Source organism: Elephantulus edwardii, unplaced genomic scaffold (assembly GCF_000299155.1).
Source record: "Elephantulus edwardii isolate Elephantulus edwardi_28Jun2011 unplaced genomic scaffold, EleEdw1.0 scaffold00051, whole genome shotgun sequence".
Taxonomy (NCBI): Eukaryota; Metazoa; Chordata; class Mammalia; order Macroscelidea; family Macroscelididae; genus Elephantulus; species Elephantulus edwardii.
Window position 1 is genome coordinate 13114698 of NW_006399801.1, and position 5819 is coordinate 13120516.

The following is a 5819-nucleotide window of genomic DNA, read 5'->3' on the forward strand; positions in this document are numbered from 1 at the left end:
AATCATCTAGTTCTCAAAAATAAATTTTTAAATATCTAAGTTATTTTATATTCAAACATTTATTCTGTCACTGGACATTTAGATTTAACCTAAATATTCTTTGCCTTTATTAAATCTCCAAAGATGTATAATTCTTTATACATACTGTGTTTCAACTTTGAGTCAGTGTTGTCAATTTTCATTTAAATGAAGACTGCTATGATTATATGTTTATCCTTTGGTAAATATCAGTGATGTGATCCTTATTAAAGTTGATTTCTAAATTGAGTGTTAAGTCTTGGTATCAGAGCCCTTTTATTTATCTGTCTTCTAAGTGTTTACCATGGTGACGGCGAACTTTGTGCGTTGGTCCTTTTTCTTCTTAAGATTTGTTTGTTTTCCCATTACAACTAAATGAAACCCCAAATCCTTATTAGGATTTACCTTAAACCTTAATGTAATCTTGTCTCTGCCACCCTCTCTCTAATCTCTTTCCATGCCACTCTACTAACTTAATGTATCCTGTCCCTCACTGATACCAATTAACTCTCCTTTGTTGGTTCCAGGGGGACTTAGGGCTTTGTAATGTATTCTCTTTCTGTTCTACTTCCTTAAACGAACTAACTTTATAGACCTTTTAGGTATTACAATATTTTTGAATTTTTAGCAAGCACTTTCTTTTCAGAGAATCTTTCCCTGGCCACTCAATCTAAATACATGACTCTTGTTGTCTATTAAGGTCCTTTGCATTTCTTTCATAGGAATTAATCTGTATAAATTTGTTTCCAGTTCCTCTATTTTATGCCACCCCTGACCCCCAGCTTGAGCTCTAAGAGGAAGGAGAGGAAGGAGGACTTAATTAAAAATCAGTGTGTACTTTATTTTATATATTCTGCATATAGATGAGTTTATAAGAGATTGTTGTTTGAAAGTAGACTTAATAATAGAAAATTACCTTTAGTCATTGCCTTATGTTAAAGTCATGGTGACCTTCCTTATACTTATTTTTAACTAGTTAATATTTAATCTTTGATAACATGATAATCTTTGATTCATTAACATGTTTGCAGAATTATTTTAATGAAATATGTTCATGTTTCATACATAGTTAGACTTTATCTGAAGTATATTTGAATGATAAAATTTTTAAATTGTAGGAAAAATTTACACACTATGAACTACATAGATCTTAAATGTGTATAAGCCAATGAATTTTGATAAATATTCATTCATGCTTGTGTGTAGCCAGTATCAGTCAAAATATAGAAAATCTTCATTACCTCAGAAATTTCTCTTATCCCTTCATTTGACAGTCTTCAATTCCTGCCATGCAGTTACTGACTTCTATGACCATTGATTCGTTTTCTCCGTGATTTAGTTTCATTAAAATGCAATAATTTGTAGTCTTCTGTGTTTAACTTCTTTTACTTAAAATAACACTTTTTTCTATGATTAAATGTGTCAGTTAATTAATTTTTATATCCCAGAACACATGACTGTGCTAATGTGAAACCTATACTTAAAGGAGGCAATTGTCAGAACAGAGCAAGGAAACATTGCATAGTTCAGAATCAGGAAAGGTGTACACCAATGATGCATTCTGATGCATTATGAGGAGGAATGTGGCGTCAGGATTGGAGGAAGACTCATCAACAACCTGCGTTATGCAGATGACACAACCCTGCTTGCTGAAACTTAAGGAGGACCTGAGACACTTGCTGCAGAAGGTGAAGGACTTCAGCCTTCAATACGGATTGAAGCTCAACATCAAGAAGACAAAGATTCTCACCAGTGGGCCAATTGACAGCATCATGGTAGACAAAGAGATTGAAATGACTAAGAATTTCAGCTTTCCTGGCTCCACAGTCAACACTCTTCGTACCAGCAACAGGAAATCAAAAGATGAATTGCATTGGGAAAATCTGTTGTCAGGACCTCTCTAGAGTACTGAAGAGCAGTGATGTTAGCCTACAGAGTAAGGTGTGCCTGACCCAGACCATGGTCTTCATAACAACTTTGTATGCATCAAAGAACAGGACAGTGACTAAGGATAGTAGAAGAAGAATCAATGCCTTTGAGTTGTGGTGGTGGATAATTGAGTATTGACCATACTGTGGACTGCCAGGATAACAAACAGGTCTGTCCTGGAGAGGGTGAAATCAGGCTGCTCCATGGAGACCATGGAGGCAAGGAATTTGAAGCTCAGTCTCACATACTTTTGGGTATGTGGCCAGGAGGGACCAACTGAGCCTTGAAGGACATCAAGCTTAGAAGAGTGGAGAGCCAAGAGAGGAAAACCTCAATGGGATGGATTGATCTAGTGAGTAGGGTAATGGGGTAGGTGTGTTGGAGATAATGAAATTGGCTTGAGACGGAGCAGGAGTCAGAGCTGTTGTACATAGGGTTGCTATGAGTCTCAAGTGACTGGACAGCACATAACAACATTCTGTTGTCCAGAGTCCTGTGGGAACTCTGGTGGCTTGATGGTAAAGAGTTGTACTGCCATACCAGAGACAGGTTGTTTGAGCTCACTACCTTCTCCTTGGGAGAAAGATGAGTAGTCTACTCCTGTGCAGTTTATAGCCTCTAAAATCCCATTGGGAGGATGGAGTTCTGACTTTTTGATATAATGTCCATCCTCATACAAGGGTGGTATCCATACACATACAGGGAAAACCTTTTCATACATTTATTCAAATATACACACCAAGCACCAAAGTGAAAGTTAAGAAATTGAGAATTTCTAGCATCTTTTTCAGTCTGATATGAATTGAATAACAACAGTCCACTATGTTGTTGTTAGGTGCTGCCGAGTCATTTGTGACTCATAGCCACCCTATGTACAACAACCCTAAACCCTCCTCTATCCTGTGCCAATCGCACTGCCTCTGACACACCCATCCTGATTACCCCAGTCACTGAATCAATCCACCTCATCAGTTCCCCTCCTGCGCTGTCCCTCCACCCTCTCAAGCATGATGTCCCTCTCCAAGGACCTGTCCCTCCTTACAGCATGTCTAAAGTATGTCAGATGAAGCCCCAGAATCCTTGCCTCCAAGGAGTAGCCTGGTTTAACCCTCTCTAGGATGGATCTGTTTGTTTTCTTGGCAGTCCATGGTACATTCAATACTCTTCTACAGCACCATAGCTCAAAGGGATCAATTCTCCTTCTATCCTACCTAGTCATTGTCCAACTCTCTGATGCATAATAAGTGATTGCAAAGACCATGGCCTGTATCAGATGCACCTTAGTCTCCAGAGAGACACCGTTGCTCTTGAGTACTTTAGAGAGGTCCCTAACTGCAGACTTTCCCATTGCAATACGTTTTTTGATTTCCTAGCTGCTGGTGCCAAGAGTGTTGACCATGGAGCTGAGCAAACTGAAGCTGTGAACAATCTCAATCTCTTCGCCATCCATCCTGATGCTACCAATTGGTCCAGTGGTGAGAATCTTTGTCTTCTTGACAATGAGCCTCAGTCCATACTGAAGGCGGCAGTCCTTGACTCTCTGCAGCAAGTGCATGAAGTCCTCCTCAGTTTTAGCAAGCAGGGTTGTGTCATCTGCTTAATGCAGATTGTTGATAGATCTTCCACCAATCCTGACGCCACACTTCTCCTCATAGAACCCAGCCTCTCGGATAATCTGCTCTGCATACAGGTTGAAAAGGTATGGAGATAGGACACATCCCTGGCGTACACCTTTCCCAATTTTGAACCATGCAGTGTTACCCTGCTCTGTTCGGACGACTTCCTCTTGGTCCAAGTATAGGTTTTGCATTAGCACGATTAAATGTTCTGGGATTCCCATTCTTCTCAGAGTCAGCCACAGTTTGTTATGATCCACACAGTCAAATGCCTTTGCATAATCAAGGAAACACAGATCAGCTACAATATCCCTAGTACCCCGACCCCTTCTAAACCCAGTCTGGACTTCTGGCAATTCTCTGCTGATGTGCTGTTCCAGTCGTTTTTGGATAATCTTCAGTAGAATCTTGCTTGCATGTGAAATCAATGGTATTCTTCTGTAGTTTCCACACTCAGTTGGGTCACCCTTCTTTGGGATGGGAACAGATATAGATCTCTTCCAGTCAGTTGGCCAAGTGGTTGTTCTCCAGGTTTCTTGGCACAACTTGGTGAGCACACAATCCTCTATAGGAATAGATAAAAATTTGTTTTCCTCTTAATTGTTTCACTTTCTGGTCATTGTGAATAAGACAGTATTTATCATGTTTTGCCGTCATGTGTTTTTACTTCTCTTAGGTAAGCAGGGGTGAAATTGCTGGGTCATAGATTTATTTTAAATACAACTGACATATTTCAAATACTAGCGTAGTTACCTATGGTGACAGATTTCAGAGAAGCTTCCAGACTAAGAAGCAGAACTGACCATTTACCTCTGAAACGATAGGCTTGTGAAAAGCAGCAACATTGTTTAGATACAGTCCTGGTACCCGAGCCCCTTAGGTTAGGAAGCACTAAAAACAACATTAGAAATAAATAACTGCAAACACCCATTAATAATTGAAAAATGGAATGTATAAAGTATGATCTTCTCTTAGGTCACAATTTTTTACCTCACTGAACACAATACCACAAATCGTATTGTCATGAGTTGGAATCAATTCACTGGCAACTGGTTTGGTCTTGATTTATACTTTTTTTTTCACCAACAAGAAAGCTTATGGAGCATCAGTGTACAGATCTTTTATTGGGTATCCCATTATATAATGAAAATGTCAGCCCTTCTTCTGTGAGGTTATTTGCTATCATTAGGTGAACATGAATATTACGTGATTGGTCTTGCCTGGTCAGTCCCTACCCAAGCGTCACCTCTTCACTTCACATATGAGGTGTGTTCTGGAGTTCTTACTGATAACAATTATATTCCAAGGTTATTTTTAGTGCTTATATTTCAGAAACTAAGCAGAAACCAAATTCTTTGAGTAAACTTAATATAAACTCCACATTTTTCCTTATAGGTAAGTTCTCAGGTATTCACCGAAAGGTTGATCATTTGAATCCACTCAATGGCTCATACACTCAATAGAAGAATATCTTTGTGTTTTATTGACTATGCAAAGGCACTTGTGTGGATCATAACAAACTATGGTTAACATTGTGAAAAATTATGAATCCAGAACACTTAATTATGCTCATATGAGAGAAGCTAGATGGAGAAGCTGTTGTCCAAACAGATCAAAGGAACACTGCTACATGCTTTAATATCAGGAAAGGTGTACATCAGAGTTTTATTCTTTCTTTATACTTATTCAGTCTGTATGCTGAGAAAATCATTTGAGAAGCTAGACTCTATAAAGAAGAATGTGGCATCAGGATCAGAGAAAGACTCATCAACTTGCATTGTGCAGATGACAAAACTTTGGTGAAAGTGAAGAGGACTTGAAATGCTTCTTGCAGAAGATCAAAGACTATGGCCTTCAATATGGATTACATCTCAAAATCAAGAAGACAAAATCCCAACCACTGGGCTGATGGGCAGCAGCATGATAGACGGAGAAAAGAAACTTTCAAAGATTTCACCTTATCTGGATCCATAGTCAACACCTTTGGTACCAGAACTCAGGATCAGGAGATGTTGCATTAGGCACGTCTGCTGTCAGGGACCTCTCTAAAATGCTGAGGAGTTGTACTATGAGCCCAAAGGCAAGTTATTTGAATTTACTAGCTGTTGCTCTGGAGAAACAGTCTCCTCCCGTGCAGTTTACAGCCTCTGAAAACCCACTGCATCAGCTATATGTTGATTCAGACTCAAAAGACACAGAGCAAACCAGCACTGCCACACTTGATCTTACATTATTTTTTATCTTTTTTGTCTTTAG